The sequence below is a fragment of the Zingiber officinale genome, chromosome 1B (genome assembly GCF_018446385.1).
Source record: "Zingiber officinale cultivar Zhangliang chromosome 1B, Zo_v1.1, whole genome shotgun sequence".
NCBI lineage: Eukaryota > Viridiplantae > Streptophyta > Magnoliopsida > Zingiberales > Zingiberaceae > Zingiber > Zingiber officinale.
The window spans coordinates 128,462,927-128,487,223 of NC_055986.1; positions in this window are offsets into that span (position 1 = coordinate 128,462,927).

Sequence of the window (24,297 nt, forward strand, 5' to 3'; positions counted from 1 at the left end):
GAGTATGGACAACTAGAAGATCATATGGCAGAAGCTTCCACTGTCTCTTCAGAGATATGCTCGGCCCGTTAAGGTATTGTATTAGGGGCACTTTATTGACAAGTCCTTTCAGAAAAAACTTTGGGAAGCATGCTCGCCTTGGGGAGCGTGCACGCACGCTATAGGAGCTCTATATAAAGGGGATCCAAGCATCGGCAGAGATACGCAATACGCGATAGACAATGTGCTCTCTACTTTTCATTCTTGTTTGCTCCACCTTCTACTTCATCGCCGATGACTGACTTGAGCGCCGAAGGGCCAACGTCGGGGACCCCTTCACTAGTTCAGCACTGACGTCATTTATGTTGCAGGTCCGAGCGGAATCTATAGGCGGTCAGCGAGAGCACCACATCCCCAGCTTTCCATCTCATTGACTTCCGGACATTATCGTATTTGACGTCGTCTGTGAGAACTTAACTTGCATCCGAGTTGAAAAGATGGAGGACGCTGGATGACTCACCACCATGACGCTCACCAAAGAAGAGCTCGACATGCTCGTACAAGCCCGAGCGGCGAAGATGTTCAAGTAGCTGCAACAGCAAGCAATAGCCGATCGACTAGTACAACAGCGAGCGAGATTGGAAGACCGACCGAAACTACTTTCCATATGGGAGAAGAATAGAGGCCCAACCGGCACACAAGGGGAAGCACCGCCCGCGCCCATCCCTTTTCATCGCGCCCTGTTCCAAACCCCCTCAAAAATAACTCAGGCGAACCAAGAGAGGGGTCATCTTAAGACGACGCTCCCGTTCGGGATGCGTGAAAAGGAAAGGCGCCCTGAAGTCACGTCTCACCCGAACAGATCAATCTACAATTCTCTCAAGCGATCTTGAGTGACCCTTTACCCAGGCACTACACCCCACTGCCGATCGTGGAATACAATAGAACAACCGATCCAGATGATCATCTGGATAAGTTTGATAATGCAGTCACGCTGCACCAGTACATAGATGGGGTAAAGTGTCGAGTCTTTCTCACTACCCTCTCTGGCTCGGCGCAGCGCTGGTTCCGAAGACTGTCGGACGGCTCAATACGTAGCTTCAAGGACTTCCAAGCTGCATTCCAGCACCATTTCGCCAGCGGTCGATGCTATCAGAAGACAAGCGTTAGCCTTTTTACCCTAAAGCAGGGGCCTAAGGAAGCGCTCCGAGTGTATATCAGGCGTTTCAATCAAGTATCCATGGATATCCCCTCAATTTCATCCGAGACAATGATGAACGCCTTCACTCAAGGGCTGGTTGAAGGAGAGTTCTTCCGATCGCTCATCCGGAAGCCGCCCAGGGACTTCGATCACTTGCTCAGGAAGGCCAATGAATAAATAAATGTGGAAGAAGCCCAAGCAGCAAGGAAGAAGGAGACACCGGTCGAGCCTGCGCCGACCCCCGAATGACGACGGTCGAGTAGCCATCAATCACCCAAAGGGCCAAGGGCAAAGGGACCGCGACCATACCAAGAGGCTAGGACACATGTCGTGCAGCATGTGGCCTCCAGTCGCCAGAAGACGACAAGAGGCATGGTATGGACGACAAGAGGATACCACAGTCGATCTCCAACTCCCGATCGGCGACATAGACAACAATTTGTCGGGCGGCGAGAGGACGAAAGAAGAGCGTCCGAACGGCACAATCAACACCAAGGGAGGGATAACGTTGATCCTGCCCGAGCCCCAGCTAAGCGAAATAGACTCTCCACTCGGAAAGAAGAAAACAGAAGAACCCGCCCGAGGAGAAATAGGCATGATCATCGGTGGGTCGACCAGCGGTGACTCCAACAGAGCCAGGAAGTCGTACGCTCGGCGACTGGAGATCCACGTCATGGGATGCAGCAGGGAGAAAGCCGAAGGGCCCGAGATCAGCTTCGGCCCCAACGATTTGGAGGGAGTGGAGATCCCTTATGATGATGCGCTAATCATCCAAGCGGTAATTGCTAATTATACTATTCACTGAACTTTCATTGATATAGGGAGTTCGGTATACATCATCTTCAAGAAGGCGCTCGATCAATTACAAATCGACCGAAATGAGTTGCTTCCCATGAGGACCCCACTATACAACTTCACGGGCAATGAGGTTCTACAGCTCAGACAAGCCTGATTGGTCATCTCGCTCAGGGAAGAGCCAATGAGGAGAACCAAAATCACCAACTTCATCGTTGTAGACGCACCGTCGGCCTACAATGCCATCTTGGGTTGACCGACCCTCAATGAATTTTGGGCAGTGGTGTCTACCTATTGCCAAAAGATCAAGTTCCTGGTGGACGACCGAGTGGGCGAAGTCAAAGGCGATCAGCTGGCCGCTCGACGATGCTACGTCGAGATGGTCAAGACTGAAGCAAGAAGCGCTCGGAAAAATTCGTGCTTGGATGTGAACGCAATCACTGAAAGGCCTCCTACATTGGTGTACGAAGAAAAGGAGGAGGTCAGATCCACCCCAGCCGACCGGAAGCAATCACTTTTATCCCCGCCGACCTGGAGGTGGAAAAGAAGGTAGAGTTGATCGTCTGCCTTAGGCAAAATCACGATGTGTTCGCATGATCGACACATGAGCTTCTCGGTATCTCCCCGAGTGTGGCTCAGCATGAGCTTCATGTCAGACCGGACGCTCATTCGGTGAAGCAAAGAAAGAGGGACTTCAGCGTGGAGTAAAATTTGATCATCCGGGAGGAAATAAAGAAGTTGTTGGAGGCCGACCATATTAGGGAAGATCCCAAATATCACATCAAAGGCAAGCATATAGAAATTAAGTATAATTTTGTAAGGGATATTGTTGACAAGAAAAAGGTGATTCCTTAGTACATCCCTACACAGAATATGCTTGTTGATCATTTTACTAAGCCATTGATTAAAGAGTCATTTGATGGACATGTGAAGTCTTTGGGACTTCGAAGAATGTAACTAATTGTAAAGACATTTTGATAAATGAAAAATGACATGATTTATTCAGTGTATATGTCTTTGTTACATTCGAATAAAAGTCTCGATAAACATGTTGACAGATTGAGATTGGTCCACTCACATGGACAATCATCTCTATTTGTTAAGTACGAATAGAGATAAGACCGTTGCTTATGGGATATCTTATGTAGCTGTGAATAGAGACATATTCATAAGTTAAGGTCGTTTTGATATTTGTATCAAGATGAGATCATTTGTGTAATGATTGGAGTAAATGCACCCACCATTTACTGAATCTGCTTGAGGCTATATTAGAATTCATATGTTGAATTCAGGATTAGACATTGGGAATGCCTAGATCAAAATCTGTACGATGTTAAATTTTGGGAAAAATATGCACTCTTTTTGGAAAAGAGAATAACATCGTAGCATATGATTCATAACACATGTGCTATGGCGACAAGAAGAGTAGTAGGAGAATGGATCCCTGCTTCTCTACTATTGAGACCCTTAAGATTATAAGTTAATCTCGACTTTACCCTAAGTGACTATTTAGTTATCTACTTGAAGTTCTGATCAGTGTCTGCTACTTTAGCATGTTTCCTATTGGCTATGGATGATTCGGTCTATGGACCATAACTAGAAAACGACTGATTATAATGAATAGATTCTAGTTAAAAAGGAAGATTGAGATTGATTTACATCTGTGACATTTATTCACTGGTATCGGTTACATTTTAGTTCAGTACATAAAATGTAATTGTGAATAATTTGTTTGATTGAAGATGTTCAACATGCTCTTGACATATGGTCAATATGAGGGATTAGAGATGTTTATAATGATGTAAATAATTTAATCAAAAGCCAATGTCATGTTGGTTTCCAAGCCGATCAATAAATGTCGGGCCTGCATCAACTTCTACGATTTGAACAAGGCATGCTCAAAAGACTTCTATCTGTTACCCAGGATAGACCAAATGGTGGACTCAACGGCGGGTTGCGAGCTAATCTGCATGCTCGACACATACTAAGAGTATCTCCAAGTGTCACTCGCCCGACAAGACCAGGAGAAGGTCAGCTTCATTACGACTGATGGAACGTACTGCTACAACGTCATGCCGTTCAGAGTCAAGAATGTCGGATCCACTTACCAAAGGCTGATGAACAAGGTATTATGATGGTAAATCGGTCATAATATAGAGGTATACGTCGACGACTTATTAATAAAATCCCTCCAAGCTATTGACCTATGTGCAGATATCGAGGAGACTTGTCGAACACTGAGGGCTTACGGAATAAAGTGGAACCCGAGCAAGTGTCTATTTGGCGCAAAGAGTGGTCGCTTTCTGGGTTACATCGTCACCGAGTAGGGCATTGAAGCCAATACAAGCAAGTCAAAGTGTTGCAAGACATGCCGCCGCCTCGGAACTTGAAGGAAGCTCAACGGCTGACCGATCGAATCACGGCGTTATCCAAATTCATATCCAAGTCGTCTGATCGGAGCCTGCCATTCTTCAAAGTGCTTCACCGAGCTACAAAATTCTAATGGGATGCCGAATACGATCAGGCATTGGAAGAGCTTAAGAAATATCTTAACTCCTTGTTTGTGTTAGCCAAGCCAATTGTTGGTGAGCCGCTCTAGATCTATTTATCATCCAACGCGTATGCGGTTGGGTCAGCTCTAGTTTGGCAGAGCGGCCAAGAGCAACAGCCTATATACATTTTAAGCCATATATTAAAGGATGCAGAGTCTCGCTACACCGGTCTGGAAAAATTAGCTTATGCTTTGGTTCTCGCTTCTCGGAGGCTTCATCTATATTTCCTCGCACACTCAATCATCGTGATGACTAACAGCTCCTTGGGACGGGTCCTTCTCAACCCCAAGGCATCAGGAAGACTGATCAAATGGACGACCGAGCTGAGCGAATTTAACATGCAATATCAACCCCGAGCAGCAATCAATGCTCAGGTCTTAGCAGATTTCATCATAGAGGTCTAGAGTGACGAGCCGGAGGTAACGTGGAGGATATATGTTGACAGAACGTCCACTCAGTAAGGTAGCGGAATCGGCATACTACTCATCTCACCATGGGAAGATCAGATGCAGCTTTCCGTTCGGCTTGACTACCATGCCACCAATAATGAAACTGAGTATGAAGTATTGATAGTTAGCCTACAGGCAACCGGCATGTGGGAGCCGTTAAAGTCCTCATTCACTCTGACTCTCAGTTCGCCACTCAACAGCTATCAGGGACATTCAAAATAATCAATGCCCTACTCAGGTTCTATGCAAAGGCCTTCGAGAAGCTGAAGGCCAACTTTCGAGAAGTCATTATACAAAAAATCCCCCGATCGAAAAACTAGACGACGATGATTTAACAAAATTAGCCAATTCGTTATCGTTGATCGTCATAGGCAGCCGATCGAATAGGTCTCGCAAGTGGCGCATATTGACCGAATGGAAGGAATGACCTTCTCGAACGACTAGAGGATAGCTCTGATAGAGTTTCTGCGGTCGGGAGTAACACCTGCTGATCAGGAAGAAGCTCGTCTGTTGAAGAAGAGGGTCAGACGGTTCACCTTGGTCAGGGACTAGCTTTATATGAGAGCCTTCTCCAAGCTCCTACTCAAATGTGTCGGATCGGAAGATGTCGAATACATTCTGTGGGAAGTGCACCAAGGTTCCTGCGGAGGCCATCTGGGCGGCCGTGCGTTAGCTCGAAAGATCCTCCTGACCGGATATTTTTGGTCGACCCTCTAAGAAGATGCCGCTCGGACGATGGCCACCTGCTTGTCCTGCCAAAAGTATCACAACCTTTCATATCGATTGACCGAGGAAATGAAGGCATTCATAGTATCTTGCCCATTCGACCAATGGGGCATGGATATCGTTGGGTTATTCCCCATGGCAATCAATCAGTGAAAATTTCTTCTTATCGCGGTCGACTACTTCTCGAAGTGGGTGGAAGCCGAGCCGCTTGCAAGAATAACCGAGCATATGGTCATTAAGTTTGTTTGGTAGAACATCATATGTCGGTTCGGCATCCCACCTCGGCTCGTATCAGACAATGGGAGGCAATTCTCCAGTCAGGGGCTTAGAGAGTGGTGCGAGGGCTATGACATCCAATAAGCTTTCACCTTTGTGGTCTACCCCCAATGCAACGGACAAGCCGAAGTCGCCAATCGGGAGATCCTTAGAGTTTTACGCACTCGGCTCGACCACGTCGGAGGCAGCTGGGTCAACGAGCTCCCCAGTGTATTGTGGGTCCTTCGCACGACCCTGAAGGAGGTGACCGATGTAAGCCCCTTCCACTTGTTATACAACGGTGAAGTAGTCGTCCCCGTGGAGGTCAGAGTAGAATCTGATCGGGTGCAGCACTACGATGAGGGAAACACCGAATGGAGGCTCATGGAGCTTGACTTGGTGGACGAAACGCATGCGAAAGTAGCTATCCGGCTAACAACGTACTTGCAACGGATGAAGAAAAACTACAATCAGAGGGTGATCACGAGATCCTTCCAGGTCGGCAATCTCGTATGGAGGAAAGTGAAGCCGGTTGGTGACGTCACCAAGCTCGAAGCCCCATGGGCGAAACCTTTCAAGAACGTGCAAAAGCTCCGTTCGGGCACTTACTACTTGGAGGATGAGGGGGGAAGGCAACTCGAGAGGCCATGGAATGCAAATTATCTCCAACCCTACAGGGCCAGATGAGAGGTGCACGAGTGAATACATGTATTTTTGTATGTTTCCCGAACGCAGGGCAAAATATGAATAAAAGTGAAGAATGCCTCTTAAGATGCATCTCCCTCAACGGTCGAGCGGTGACCTTAAACCCTGGTCTATATCAACGGTCAAGCGACGACCTTAAACCATGATCTACATCAATGGTTGAGCGGCGACCTTAAACCCTAGTCTACATCAAAGGTTAAGCGACGACCTTAAACCCTGGTCTACATTAACAGTCGAGCGGTGACCTTAAACCCTAGTCTACATCAATGGTTGAGTGACGACCTTAAACCCTGGTCTACACCAACGGTCGAGTGACAACCTTAAATCCTAGTCTACGCCAATGGTCGAGCGGTGACCTTAAACCCTAGTCTACACTAACGGTCGAGCGACGACCTTAAACCCTAGTCTACATCAACGATCGAGTGGCGACCTTAAACCCTAGTCTAAGCCAATAGTCGAGCGACAACCTTAAATCCTAGTCTACGCCAACGATCAAGCAGTTACCTTAAACTCTAGTCTTCGCCTATTCTACATCAATGATTAAGCGGCGACCTTAAACCCAGTCTTCGCCTAGTCTGCATCAATGGTCGAGCGGTGACCTTAAACCCTTGGCTTGATGAACGGGCAAGTGCCAGTCTTATAATCAGAGAACGATGAACGACCGACCATGAATATAAGCTACTCAAAAAGCTCCAAGTCTTTAAACTACGGTTATCGTTCGAGACTATTCTTCGAAGTACGTCGCCATCAGAAGGTTATAGGATCATAATGAGCATCTCTAAAAACAAAGTGGATCAAGCGACTGGATAAGACTAGTCGTTGCTGATCGGAGGAGACATGAGGCCACAGGTTTATGCAAAGTTCAAGAGATGAGTTGAAAAAATAAATACTAGAAGAAGACAAAGCTTAGCCGAACGGGCCAACATTCATTGAAACTTCAAAATTTTACAAAAGAGGAACTCTCAACCTCACTCAAGGTAATCTAAGGCATCATCGGACAGCGATTCAGTCAGCTTGTCCCAACTGATGACCTTACTTATCAGAGCGGCGAGGAGGTAACCGCCTTCCCTAAGCTAGTTGAGCGTCCCGTCAATTGCAAGATCAAACAGGCGAAGAGCCCGATCGACGACCTTGTCATTGAAAGCATCCGAGCGGATGTAGTTCCTCTTCATAGCCTTGAACCGGCTAGACTCGACATCTTGATAGGTCTTCAGAGTCGTTTGGGAAGCCTCCAGCTCGCCCTTCGCAGTGGCCAGCTCATTATTTTTTACTGCGAGTTGACCTCGAAGAGCGGTTTCTTCGGGCGACCGGCTATTCCGTTCGACGACCAAAAAACTTCAGCCTCTTTGAGCTTCTTAGCGAGAGCCCGTACCTCTTTATTTTTCAGGTCAAGGTCTTCGATGGCTCAGAGCTTCCTCGCATTGGTCGATTCGATCTTGGCGTCGAAGGTGGTGACCTGCTTGTTAAGCCGAGCCAGCAGAGAGGCTTCCTCTGCACACTTTCCCGGCTCAGCCTCGAGCAACTTGGTGCTCTTCTCTATATCGGCCCTCAGCTTAGCCACCTTTGCGTTCATCTGCTCTTGAGAGGTGGAGCATTGGTCCCTTGATGCCTTCAGCTTCTTGACTTCCTCCTCCAAAAATGTGAGCCTCTAGCATATGGACAAGCTCTCTACCCAATACTGTGAATAACCAAGAAAACGTAAGTGCATAGCGGAGATAAATTATGAAGAACAAAACACTTACCCCAGTCGACATATGGGTATGGCTGTCAGCGAGTGCCCCCGGAGGCATCATTGCTGCCCGAGCTCAAGCGTCAGCCCAAATCTATGCGAGCCGCCCCTAAATAATTATTTGGTGCTCAGGGGCTCGGGATTCAACGCTGGTCGACTGGCACCATTCTTTAGTTGGGAGATGAAGAATAGCCGTTATATGGTGCTAGCCACTTGGGGCTGATTGGGCAGAGGTCGCTCGGCCGGATGGCTAGGACGAGGACGCCAGACGGATGCTTGAATTCTTGACCTTCGATGGTGGTTGCATGAAGGCCACTGGCGGCGCATAGACAGCCCCTTCTGGCAGACTAGATAATGATGGCATCCGATCGGACAACTCAAGGGCAGCAGTCTCTTGGACGAGAGCGGGGGTCAAAATTTCAACCCGTTCGTCGGACCGCACCACCGAGGATGAGGAGCAGGATGAAGACTCTGCTCGATGCCTCTTACGCCTGATCAGCGGCTCCCCTGAGGAGGCCAAGCCTGACGCCCCCTCAACTTGAACGACCAGATGTCGTTCGGAGAGGAGTGGTGTTCTACCAGTCGCTCTGCCACTCACCAAGACTGGAGCCGCTTCGCTCTCGTCTTGGGGGTCTTCTTGAGAGTCGATCGGCTGCAGGCCACAGCTCTCCAATTCCTCCACAGCTGCCGCATTGATGGAAGTATCCTCCAGTTTAGCCTTGCCAACCAAACATGCACATAACATGACTTCAACTACAAAAAAGGAAGAAAAATTAGTTAGAATCAAAGGAAGGAGTGAAGAAGTCACATACTTAGGCTGGACTAAAGCCGGGTACGGATCAGACTCAGGCCGAAGACATAGAGGGCACCCTCCAGCAGCAACTTGTGAATGTCATACTTTTGATCGGCCAACATTGAAGCCACGTTAAGGTAGTCCGATCGGCTCTTGTACTATTTTAAGGGAGGCTGACTCACTACTTCGAGCTGCCAGTGGGTTGGGAAATCTGGCCTCTCGGGAAGGCATACCAATAAAGAAGTATTCCCTCCAATGCTTGTTGGAGGTCAGCATTTTGTCAAAGAAAACTAAGCTCACTCAGACTTGGAAAAGAAAAGTCCCCGGCTTGGACAATTTCGGGTAATAAAAATAGTGGAAGATCTGGGGAGTGAGAGGAATGTCGTGTAAGCGGAACAAAACAACTAAGATAGCCCAAGAAAAGATTTCACAAGTATATATTTTCGTTGTGCCGATCAGCTTAAGAGAGCAGACCTACGGTCGAACGACAAGCTTCAACAGGTCGACCGACAAAGAGCGGTCACATAGCCGACCGTTGTGCCACGTTATCCCGATCAGAAACCAAGGAGTGTCTAAGCCGATCGGGTGGCAAGCTTCACAGACAATTTTTATCCAATAAGTCGGATTTGTAGCCTCCTTCGACTAGACTTGAAGGGGAGGCATGTGATGCGGTGATAAGGAGGGCCCCACCCCGCGGAGGATAGCGGTCATGGTGGAGGTCAAAGTCAAGGTGGTCAACGCCCAGAGAGCATCAGCCAATCGGGCGAGCATGCCCCGACTGGGGAGAAGGCCCCGGTCTAATCCCGCCTTCGACACGGGGAGTTGTCAAATGACCGACGCTTAAACAACCGGCTCGGCATTGGCGGGGCTGAACTTCGGCCGAGCAGCTATTCCGCTCGGCCCGGCAGCAGGTCTCGACATTGGCAAAACGAAACTTCGGCCGAGTGGTTGAGACACACAAACAACGGAGTTACGGCTGAGTGGACGGGATACAGAGGCAGCGAAATTCCGACCGAGCGGCCAACCCGCTTGGCCTAGCAGTACACTCCCTCTGATATCCATCGACATCCTTTTGGGAGTTGGTGCCGCCGACATCGGTTATAGACAACCAAAAGATCATACGACGAAAGCTTCCACTGTCACTTCAAAGATATGCTCGACCCGTTAAAATACTGTGTCAAGGACACTTTACTGACAAGTCGTTTCAAGAAAAACTTTGGGAAGCATGCACGCGCGTTACATGAGCTCTATATAAAGGGTGGTCCAAGCATCGACGGAGGTACGCAATACGTGATAGACACTGTGCTCTCTACTGTTCATTCTTGTTTGCTCCACCTTCTACTTCATCGTCCATGACTGACTTGAGCGCCGGAGGGCTAATATCGGGGACCCCTTCCTTGGTTCAGTACTGACATAATTTATGTTGCAGGTCTGAGTGAAGTTTACAAGCAATTAATGGAAATATCACATTCTCAACTTTTCATCTCATCGACTTTAAGACATAATCAAGATTTATAACTTGTGAATGGATAGACAGGGTTTAGAACCCAACATCTCCTCTTGATCCGTACCTCGACTAGTTCAATTGATATTTTACATTATAATTTTCTACTTTTTGCCTTTGGACTATGAACGGCTGCGGTGCAAATTCAAAAGACAAACAAAAAAACAAAATATAGGCAGCTGTAATCGGAGAATGAACCTTTATTCCTTGGTTCCTCTCATCATGATTCACATATATATCATTAAGCATCTCATTCTCAAAAGTGTGCAAGAACATATTCTTCCACCATCACAAACAACCATGATACATATCTTTGCTATGAAAGAAGGCAAAGCATATTCAAAAAGATGAGTTGAAAGTGTGTCAGAACAAATAATCTCTTACATTTCCTTGGTAAGAATCTTTTTCACTACCAAAAAAAATCCCATATAACTACCCAATTTTCCGTCACTATTTCATCCTGATAGGCCACTAACAATGGAATCATAGCCACCGTAATATATTGGATCGTAAACAAAATTTACTAATGGAATTTAATTTACATAGGTAATTTTCAACAAAAAAGCAATTCCATAGTTAAATTTACCAACCGAAGATATATTTCCACTGTTAAATTTACCAACGGAATAAGAATTCTCGTCGGCAATTATCGATGAAAAAATAATATTCCATCAGCGGTTTTTGACGGAATAATTGGTTTCATTCAACAAATGTTTTGCATCGGGGCATTTTCGACAGAATCTTTATTTCGTCGGGAATTACCAACGGAAAATATTATTCCGTTGGAAATTTTCGATAGAAACTGTTTTGTCAATAGTTTGATCAAAAATTTTGAATTACAATGATTACCAACGGAATCATAGTTTCCGTCGATAATGTATTGTGATTTATTGAAATTCAGTATCGACCCACAGACGAAATCATGTTTTTAATCGACAATTCTAATAGAAATCATGATTCCATCGGTAAATATAAAAAAAAAATTGACAACTAATATTTATATTTATAATGTATATCTTGTTTATATTTTTCATATTGACCTTAACAATCACAAACGATGACAATACAAACATAATACACACACTAACTAACAATCTATACTAACAATCACAATCATAATACATACACAAACTAACCATCACAATTCATACTAACAATCACAATACAAACATTCAAAATGCATACAGACATTCACAATCATATGCAAACAAACAATCTCATCAACATGAATGAAAGTCAATAACATACTATCCAAATATCCAGAATAAAGTATCGAAATACATACTAGGATAGAAATCCACTACAAATACATTCAAATACAATCATATAAGATAGCAATATAAAATCATGTAAAAAATACAATAGATTATGATCAGAATGATGTAATAAAAATGTAATATATGTATAACTAAAAAATTCTAATATATAAATAATTTTAAATGTAAAAAAAATATCTGGATTATATTTTGGATATCAGATAGTGATAAGGATAATAAATATATCAATACGGACTCCTAAAAAAATATAATACAATTAGAAATTAACATATTATAATATTAAAATAGAATCAATATAAAAAAATATAATACAATTAGAAATTAACATATTATAATATTAAAATAGAATCAATATATTTTGCATGATTTATGTATGATAAATAAAAAAAATTAAAATATAGTTAAACATACCTCAAAATAAGCTAATCAACAGGTCTGGTGGGTACTTAATTCAATGTTGTGTTTGGGTCCATTAAGCAATAACTGCTCACATCTAGGCCATGGTTTCCTCATCTCTCTCCTCCGATCCTAAGCGTCCATCCTCTCCTCATAAATGGTCATCCTCTGATCCATTGAGGTCAATCGAGTCCTCAATTATTGACTTTCTTTTCTTAATTACTATACCTCAGTAGAAGAAGAAAACTAGCATGGTTCCTAGGAGTCTTCAAACAATCAAATATCACTTTGACCTAGGAACCAATGCCGTAGAGGAAAGAGTTCTTTGTCCTTCCACCCACAACATCACAATAAATCTCATATATCACCTAAGTGGATAGAGTCTGTGACTCCCCTCCCTCTACTAGTAGTTGAGATGTCTGGATCACTCTATTTATCATTTCTTCCCATGTGGAAAAAACGATATATGATTATTATATCTTGTACACAATTACAAAAGCTAATCATTGTTAACGATTAAATGTAATAAAGTTAATCTTATGTGAATGACCCAAGATCAATGATTGACAAATGCATCATTTTTTTTTCTTATGAGTCTTAATAAAGACCCCCAAACAAGTGGATCATCAGTCTAGAGAACGTTCTTACATAAATAAAAAGTTGAGCCAAAATTATACAAGATTGGTAATAAATTAATAATTTACTTATATAAATTTAAATTAAACTCACCAAATCCATATCATGCTCTACTATAGATCAGGATCTGGAAGTATGCCTAGCAGATCCGGTGCTGGAGCCCCCTGGTTCTATATTTCTATTTTCTCGAGATACTGTGGAATTTTATTGCCACTTTTTTGTAACCCAGGTGGCCATCCATGCACCCTAGATCTCGTATGATACATATGCTGGTCTCGTGTCCTTCTGTATAATAGGTCTTTGTACAGTTTGACATAATAAATATTTCAAGTGGCTATAAATTGTGCTTCTTGCCCTTCCTCCCAAATATATTTTTTTACAATAATAAATCTAAAAAATAGTATATTAAAGGATATATCAATTATACAATACCAAACATATTCAATTTACTTACCACAAATTCCTTATAATAAAAATCCTTCATCTCATGGTCTACATGCCTCTATGTAGTATCAGTAGTGCAGACTCGTTCTTTAAATTTTTTGCTGATGTAGGTTGTTACTCATGCCCATCTGGAGTAGAACCACATGAAAAAAATATTAAGATATAAGAAATATGTTATAAATAAAGTCATATATGAACTTTAATTATTAATAATAATAAAATACTTACGACTCTCCAATAACCCTCAACACTGAATAACCACGTAGTGTGATTGTCTGCTCTTACATGATAATATCTGTAAAATAATATTACAACACATCATAATAAAGCTTACTAACATTATAATATTTGCACAAAATAAGTCAGATTGCATAACTTAATTGATAAACAATAATGCTAATATTTAATTATCAATAAATCAGTATCATGAACTTTAATAGTTTCTAAGTCTTCATTACTAGACTCTGTTAGTTTAATAAGCTCTTCACTCCTAGACATCTCTCCATCATCTATCTCCTCGTAAGAGACATTAATATCTATAAGTAATTAAGATATGGATTGAAGTTATGAATCAACTGAATGTCTCTCCACTTCATCATTCTGAAATGCATCATGATTTTGAGCAGTGATTGTGTTCGATATTTCTATAGTCGACCAGGCTTCATCCGACAAATAAACAATCATTCACTAGATCTTCTTCTCTTCATAGGGTATACAAGATAAAAAAAACTTGACCCACTTGTACCGTAAAAATGAAAGGTTCAAACTTATTAAACCTTTTATTTGCATTAACCTCAGCTAAATTATAATTTGTATGTATTCTAGTACATGTTCTTGGGATTGGATCATACTATAAACATTTGAATAACACACCTTTTTATAGATAATGTAGGATATTCAACTTTTATGATTTCATCAAGTCTACCATAATAATCAAACTCAGTGTTACTATTGTCGATAGATCCTTTAACGCAAACACTAGAATTATAGATTAATCTCAATGAATCTCATTATGTCATATAGAATTTAAAGTCATTAACATAGTAAGTAAAGTACACCATTATTTTACAGAGGGGTTCTCATGCAAGATTCATTATCCTTTCATCTTACATATTTGATATTCTACGGTCGTTCAACTATAAAAATAGTTATGATATAAATTAGGACAAGATTTAACACACATGAACAAAAAATTCTGGAAAATTCTCTATCTTATAAAGATTTGAAACCATAATGCAAACTTGGTCTCTAACTTTTTAGCTACCTCACTTGCACCCATTGATGAATTTATAGTTGTAGTTGTTGTTCGTATAAGTTGTCATGGAAAGTAATTTTATGACAATTGGGATAGCAAACAAACAAATTGAGATGTGGATAAATATTTGATTAAAGAAGTCAACTTACTTTATGTAGGGTTTGCCCCCATCACAGTTTAAGAGTATGTATATTCGTGTTGAGTCATATTCTTGTTGAGTGGCATTCTTGTTGAGTTAAACGTCTAGAAATAGATGCACCCATTGAATTACTAGGAAACTTGAAAATAGAAATCATCTTTAAATCTATTGGCTGAGTATCATTAGAATTTATAAAACATTTGTGATGTTTGGCTTTCATATTATTAGCAAAATAATAGAACCAAAAAGAAGATGTTTTTTTCAACTAAATAAGCATTACATATTGACCCCTCAACTATTACTTTGTTACGAACATTATTCTTTAATTTCCTCAAAAATTATTTGAATGGACACATCCATCTATACTGTACAGGATTAGAATTCACTACAACAAAAACCCTCATAGACATCAGTGGAACAACAACGATTTTAAGCAAAAACCGATGTCTTTGAGTATTTTACACCGGTTTTTCCAAAAATCGGTGTCTATGAGCGCAGATTTTAGCTCATAGACATCGGTTTTTTAGGCGATGTCTATGAGCGCCCTTTTTTTCGTTAATAGACATCGATTTTAACAGCGGTTTTTAAAACCCGATGTTAATGAACCAAAATAAAATATTTTAATTTTCCCACCAGCCAAAATTTGCAACACACTCCAAACCTAAATCTATATCGCGCCCCTTTCTCCGCGTGACCATCTCTCTCACCTAAACCTAAACCTCTGATCATCTCTCTCAACCTCATCTCCCTCTCCCCCCTTCCTAGATCGACGCCCCTTCTTCTCTGTCCAACCACACCGCATCTTCTCCAACTCCTCCCTTTGGTTGAGAAGAGGAGGCCTTTTTTGCATTCCAGTAGTTTTTCCAACTACTGTTATTGTTTGTTGTTTGTGTGTGTAATTTTCGACTTCAGGATCTAAAAGAGATGGCGTCCAATTTCATCGCCAATGGCGACGATTTGAAAGAATCAAAAAGAGAGATGGTCGTCCAATTTCATCGCCAATGGCGATGATTTGAAGGAGGAGGAGCAACACCACCACCACTACAGCCACCATCAACAAGGGTCGTTGACGCGGGGCGCAAGGCGGACTTTGTCGACCAACTCCTCCTCTGCTTGCGGCACCGTGACGGCGATCCCCAAGTGCATGTGTGCTTCGACTACGCACGTCGGTTCCTTCAAGTGCCGCCTTCACAGGGCGAACTTCCACGGCCACGCGCCGCCCTCTCCGACCTCGATCCCTCCCCCTCGGCCTTCCATGAACTCCTCCACCACCCCCGACCATGGAGGCGCAGTAACAGCAACACGACAAAATGAACCCTAATAAGGTGATTCCTAATGCCTATTTTGCCCCCTCCCCTGCTTCGATTTCCCTCTTTTTCATGTTCGATCTAGAGAAAATTTCATCCTTCTTGTAGAAGCTTGCGACCCCGATCATCATCTGATTATACTTACAAATTCTAAATTAAAAGGGGCAAAAAAATATCTCTCTTTGCGATCTGAATTACCTTAGCAATTAATCGCTGAAGAAAAAGACATTCAACACGAATAACTTTTTCGTCGATTTGTCTTTGCAGGTTCTAAAGTAAAGCTGATTGATGATTGTCTTCCAGTTAATTACATCTTTTGAGAATTTGGCTGCCTGTAAATACGATTTCCTCTTTCCCAAGATCTGAAATTGATGACTACTTGTGGATCAGGCTGTGATTGAAGTTCGAAAATCTATGAAATCATTACACTTTTTTTTTTATTTCTATTTTATTTTTTCAACTACTGTTTGTTTGTGTAGTTGACATACCAACTGGACCCAAAATGGAGGAATGAGTGTTTGATCTCTGCAAACACCAAGTGGTGTCAGTTTAAAACTCACCTCACCAGGACATTCATCCAGTCAAATAGAAATAATCCGAAGCTTCTCAATAAGGTACCTCAAGGGTATTGCATTTTACGTGAAGATTGGAGTAGTTTTGTGATTAATCGGATGTCTGAAGACTTTATAGTAAGTTGTTTAATGTGGTCTTTTTAAATTCTAGTTGATATATGTGGTTATAATTCATCTATCACTATGTAGAGGAAAAGTGAACTACAAAGTCAAAGAAGCAAGGCAAACTTATACCCTCATCGTCTTTCTCAAAAAGGATATGCGGGTTTGTCTGAAGAAATAGTAAGTATTTAGTTAACATTAAATTCCTACTTATGGTTGTCGTAGTTGGTGTTGAGTATGTTGACTTCATGTGGTTTTTTACTTACAGTCCAGTGTTTTATATCACTCTCACTTGCATATTTTGAGAACTTGCAAGATGCATATATACACTAATTATATTTCTTTGTATAGTTTTCACTGGATTTTGACTATCATCAATGTTGAGAAGGAGATTATTTTTTTGTTGGATCCTCTTAGTCACCGCATTCGTGATCAAGATTGGAAATATGTTGTTAATATGTAAGTTTTTTGGCTTCTTTTCTTACCTTTGTTGAAACATGTAAGTATTTTGATGTGGCAATACAATTCCCACGGGTTATATGCATGAAGGGCCTTGAAAATGTATAATGCGGAGGCTGGAAGGAAAGGGAAAAAACAACCAACATGGGTAGTTGTCAAGGTATGTCCTTTTGATTAGCAACTGTTTCACTATCCTTGAAGGAGTTATTCCAATATTTCTTTTCTAACATAGGCTCCTCAACAACCGGATGCGGAGCAATGCGGTTTTTATATCATGCGATATATGAAAGATATAATTGAAAATTTTGGAGTTGACTACAAGGATTCACTTCCAGCAATGGTAATAATACAATATTTTTCATTTTGCATATAAGCCCTAAAGATAATTTGTTGCATTTTCCAACACTGTTTCAGTATCATAATTGATACAAACTCATTGATTTTGATTGATTATGAACGTCTCTTAGCTTTTGAGATCTTGTTGCTGCTATGCTTTTCCCCTGGTGCTTGATGTGTTTCTATGTTACAATGATTTTTTTGTGAACAACCAGATGCTTTTCCCCCTGGTGATTTTGATAATTTCTATGTTTTTCCACTGGTGCTTGCTATGATTTTTTTGATACAAACCTGATGTTATGCTTTTGTTACAATGATTTTTTTGATACAAACCGGATGCTATGCTTTTGTTACAAACCAGATACTAGTTGGAGACTAAATGATTGGCTAAGAAGAAAGGAATTAGAGATTAGGAGCTGCATGAGTAGAGTGGCTGGATAAGCTATCGTAAATGGTAACCTTAGGATTAAAGTATTGATTACATTTTTTTTATTCATGGGTGTCTGTGGATATTTGAACCTGCTCAACTTCCTCTAAATATCTAACACATTGATACTCGAATTTAACCTAACCTATTAAGATAAATGGGTAATCAAACCTAAAGAAGAAAATTGATATGAGTAATAAAGAAGAAATCTCAAATTGAGGCATGGTTGGACTGGTTTTATTGTTAAGCTCAAGGGCCCTAGCCTCAGATTGCAGCCAGGAGCATAATCACTCTTGCTGATAGGTGAATTACAAACACTTGACTTTGCAAGTAAGCAAGTACCTGACTTACCTGGGCCCTCTTTTAAATTTTTTTATTAGATTTGTAGTTTGTGTATGCTACTATATTTCAGATAGTTTCTTTTCCATTTTTCCTTGTTGAACATTCTTTTGATATGTATGTTATATTTTATTTATTTACATACAATTTTATTCATTGTTTCTAAAAGCCAACCAATATACTCTTTTACATAAAAACCCTTAAATTAGACCTCATTTTGAAAAGCTTTCTAGTAAGACCACAATAAACTTTCTTTCACATTAGGAAGCCCTATCAAACTGGGCAATGAAGGGGTTGCTGGCTTATTTATATGTATTATAGATGCGATCATGAAGTTTCATCAGTTGAAAATTTGAAATTCTGGTCACCAAAATGGAATTAGATTTTCTGTACTTTATTTGTTTGATTTCCTGATCATCTGAATTCCACGAACAGCTAAATCTAAAGAGGGAATTGGATTAAGGAGTTGAAAGTGAAAAGGATAGTGTGCTAGTTTTCCATTGCGGATTGACAGTAGGACCTAGAATCAAATAACTTGGTACCTAACCGCCTTATATACCAAGTATAAATTTTATTCTTTATTACTCATATCAATTTTATTATTTAAGAAGGCAGCTGCCTTCTTGCCACATTCTTTGCTGCTGTGGTTGGTAGCAGAAATCACAGAAAATAGGGGGCTTAGTGCAGGATATTCATGATACCAAGATGGCATCAGAGGTAGTACAATAAATAGTATATCTCTTCATCAGAGGTAGCTTTGTTCTTCTATGCTTCCTTCACTGGATTTGTTGTGTAGTCATATTTCTTTGTTCAACCATTATCATGCCTAGTAAGTTGTTGTATGATGCTGTCGGTTCTTATCAATTTGTACACTTGAATTAGAAGGAGCAAATTATCTATGTTATATTCTAAGCAGCATATACTAAGTGTCATATATGAAAGTTTTAGATTCTATGTTATATTCGTTATCTTCCACAGCAGCCTTTAAAAACTCAGTATTCTATTTTATTTGATACATGTACACATTTGTTTTAGTTATTTGACATATGGTGGATTTATGTGTTTTTACAGTTTACAAATCTCAAGTACTCCAGAGTTGAAATTGATGAAGTGCGGTTCGAGTGGGCTGAATGCATGCTAGATTACATTTGAAGTGCGGTTCTATTTTGATGTGTTAAAAGAATGTTCTACCTTGATTTTGATATCTATTAGCTAGCTTTTGATGTAAAAAGAATGTTTGGGTATTTTATGGATACTGTTGTAAGAAGATTATTTATATAATTTGTGAATATTTATGTATTTTATGGATATTATTGAATGAAGAATATTTGTATAATTTATGAATAGTTGTGTATTTTTTTTTTTTGATTATTGTCGGTTTTTCATTATTTCGGAAATCAAATTTGTGCTGTTAAAAAAATATACATATTACATCGGTTTTCCACCGCTGCAAAACCGGTGTTATTAACTAATATTACATCGGTCATTTACCGCTGCCAAAACTGGTGTTATTAACATACAATATTACATCGGTTTTACACCACTGATGAAACGATGTTGTTAAGTGATACTACACCGGTTAATAACCGATTCGAAGACCGGTGTCGTTAAGTGATACTACACCGGTTTTAACCCAATGTCTAAAATGACAGACTTTTAACATCGGCTTTATAGACATCGGTCGAAAATGAAATAGACACCGGTGGAAAACCGATGTCTATGAGAGTTTTTGTTGTAGTGATTTATAAAATATTTATGATGTCTGGTTTTCACATTATCAACAAAATAATAGGAGCAAAAAGAAGATGCTTTTTCAATCAGATAAACATTATATATTGACCCCTCAACTCTTGCTTTCTTATAAATATTATTCTTTTATTTTTTCAAAAATCGTTTGAATGGATACATCCAACCATACTACACAGGACAAGTTACTCTTACCTCGCAAGGTAAATGTACTGATAGATGTTCCATTGAATTAAAAAATTTTAGTGGAAATATGTGCTCTAGCTTACATAGTATGAAAGGAATATCTATTTCTAGATGAAACATATCGACCATCATAATGCACCCTGTTATCAAATCTTTAAAAAATAGACTCAGTTCTGTAAGTTCTTTCCAAACATTATTAGGAAGTAAGTCATAAAAAGCTATTGAAATAAGTTTTTACATGAACACGTGACAGTTATGACTCTTCATTCCAAACATCTTTAATTTGTTCATATCCATATATCGATCCATATTTAAGAAATACCCATCTAGGAATTTGATTTATTTCAACCAACTACATAAAGCTTGTTTTCCATCTTTATCCAATGTATAACAAGCCTTTAGAAATTTATTGGTTGTTTCATTCTAATGAAACTCTGATCTGCTGACTAGTTATTTTAATTTCTCACGTGATTTTGTATTGTCTTTAGTTATTTCAGATACATTCATCACAATGTTGAAGATATTATCGAAGAAATTTTTCTCAACATGCATCACTATTATATTTCAGAGGTGTCATAAGATAATTGCCTTCAATATTATTTTATTTATTAGATAAATAAATTCCTTATTTGAGTGTGCATTCTATATGTATGTAATATTAATCTTAAACTTATTTACTAAATGCCCACAATACGATTCATAGCATAAGAGAGCTTGTGATTGAATCACAAATAGTGAGCATCTCTACATATGTAATTATGAATATATCAAAATATCCTCTAGTCGATGAATTGATGAGTTTGGACATCATCAATTCTGAGAGACTAGTACGTATTATACTCCTTGATTTATCCAAGTAGTTGCTCCTCATTGGCTGGAGATATTAGAATGTCGAGAATTAAACGTGGATACTATTTAAGGATAACTACTTTATTGAAGTGACATGCTATGAGACTTTATATGATTCTATACATATATGAATATGTCAATAAAGATCTCATAGCAGTTTGAGTGCAACTTTCCTTCGACTTAAAGTATTCAAGTCATCTTGGTCATGAAGACTTATACTTTGACATCTTAAGAAAGAATCTCCTCAGAGGTGTGGATTTGGGATGATTGGGTATAAGTTGAGGTGTCTGAAGGTGTTTGAATAACCTCTAGAGAATTCACCACTCCTTTAATCAGGAGATGTATATCCTATTACCTTTTGTCATGATTATTACTTGCAAGTCTTTAGCCAAAACGTTACACGTCAAGAGTATGGTCTTCTTAGACATGTGTTTGAGTAATTTAAATCCACGGGACAAGGAACTACTACTTGGACTAGGTGTGATATACTCAACTTAGTGTGAACTAACACATAGACCATATCCTAAATCAAATGGGTATAAGATGAATGAATTGAACAAACACATGAATTACTATATCTGCTAAAAGATTCAGAATCGATTCTAGAATCAACTATGATTTTTTTTAACTAATTGGCGATCATGATATACTATTAGGTATCGCTCATGATTAATTCATAATTAATGTTTAATTGTGAATGACTAATATAAACCAAGAATCTATTGGGTCACACGTACTATAAGTATATTCAAAAGACTCAAAACAAGTTTGAGAATTAAATTATCAGATTAAGAGGGACTAAATTTGGTAGGACCAAATGAAGAGCAAACCTGGAAGGTGTTTGGCGTAACAGAAGCGATGGTGGGGCATGCCTCTTATAGGCAAGGATAGATTCATTGTGGTTTAATAATAAATCAAAAGAGTTTGATTTAGTTATGAACTAAGATGGTTTAGCAATAAATTAAAAGGGTTTGATTTAATTATGAACTAAGTTGGTTTAGTTTTGAACCAAACTTACTGTTAATAGATTGGGTTGAAATGGATTATTGGGTTTAGGAGATGACTTACTCCCCAAGTCATTGAAGAGATGTATAAATATATCCCAGATTCCAGATGGATAAGAATGACTCTAAGTCCTGGTCTGGATACATATTCACTTTAAATAGAGATGCAATCAGTTGGAAAAGTTTCAAGCAAGAGACTGTTGCTGATCTACAACTGAGGTGGAATACATTACAACTTCTGAAGTAGCAAAGGAAGTGGTTTGAATCAAGAAGTTCATCACTGAACATTGTGTGACTCTGAGCATTACTATGACAATAATGGGATCATTGCTCAGGCCAAGGAACTAAGGTCTCATTAATGATCTAAATATGTGTTTGACCATTATCACTTGATCAAGGAGATCATTAGTAGGAGAGAAATGCAAATTGAGAAAATTCTCATTGATAGGAACCTAGTGGATCCTTTGACAAAAACTCTACCACAAAGTATGTTTGAAAGTCACATCGAGTCCTCGAGTATATGATACCAAGGTGATTGACATTAGGCCAAGTAGAAATATGTTATATTTGAGAGGTATCTTAAGGCAATCGTCTTAGATATTATTTTATTTATTAAATAAATAAGTTCCTTATTTGCCTATTCTATATGTACGTAATATTGATCTTAGACTCATTTACTAAATGTTCGCAATACGATTCATAATATGAGAGAGTTTTGATTAGATCACAACTAGTGAGTGTCTCTACATATGTAATTATGAATGTATCAAAAATATTGATGAACTGATGAATTGATGAGTTCAAACATTATCGATTCTGATAGACTAGCACATGTTATACTCATTAGTTTATCCAAGCAGCTGTGATGCGTGTAGATTATATATGTTATTTTATATCATTTAACGCACATATTTCTGTATTCATTTGGCTATGATCTATGCTTTTGCACCCTTTTCTATCTCATTTTAGCATAATTACACTTTTCATCTAGAGATATACTCGGTGTTTATTTTCATTTTTAGAAGCACTTTGGAGCGGTAAAAGATTTAAGGATGCAAAAGAAGATCATTTGAAGAAGATCTCTTCCCCCTGGTGAGGAAAGTGAAAGAGTGGAGTGCCCAAGTCAAGTTCCAAAAGGTAGTCGTGCCTAATGGCACAACCAAGGAAGGAAATGAAGACACAGGTCGTGCCGAATGGCACGACCATGAAGAAGAAATAGCGCAAGAAAAGGGGAGGTCGTGACTATTTCTAGAACAAGTTGGGCTTGGTCATGCCATGAGGCATAGCCATGCCTCCAAAAGCTAGAAAATCTCTAGTTTTGAAGAACTGGCCGTGTTAAAAGGCACGGCCATGAGCTTCTCTGTGCCAACTTCCAGAGCAGAATTAGACCTAGTCGTGCCTTAAGGCACGACCATGTATCCAAAATGTAGATTCGAAGGTCCGGCTGTGCTAAATAACACGACAAAGAAGGAATAGGCAGAGTAAGCTCTGCTTTGGCCGTGCCATATGGCACGGCCAGGGGCCCAGAACCAGAGCCAAGTTGGCTTTGGCCGTGTCAAATGGCACTGCCAGACACCCAAGGAATGGCTTGGTCGTGCCCAGAGGCACGACCACCCCGTGCCTCACCTCTATAAAAAGGGCATCTCATCTCCTTCAAAGGGGAGCTTGGAGAGGGGAACGAGAGGAGACCATCTAGGTTAAATCCTTGCATCCAGAGGCGTCATTTGGGTGATCCGAAGTCGTTCTGCTGCTCCATCCTCATCAACACGCCAAGATCAGTATCCAAAGGCTTCACTTGACATCAAAGGATAAGATTTCCTCCTCATTCTCTTGGATTTCTATTATTATGAGTCTTTAGATTGCATTTCTAGCTATTATGGAGTAGATTTAAACTATTTTAGGATGTAGGAAGTAATTGTAATGTGTGGATGTTGCAAACTCTATTGAATTACCAATTCCCTTCTTTGATGAAGCTTATATGTATATGTTCTGTTCGATGAAATGCTTGTAAGAAGACTTTCTTTATGAACATGAATTTATCTATCTATATTGCATTTCTGTATACGTAGATCTTATTTCTATAATAAATACATTGTTGTGTGTCTAAATTTGAGCATGAACCTAAATTTTCATTG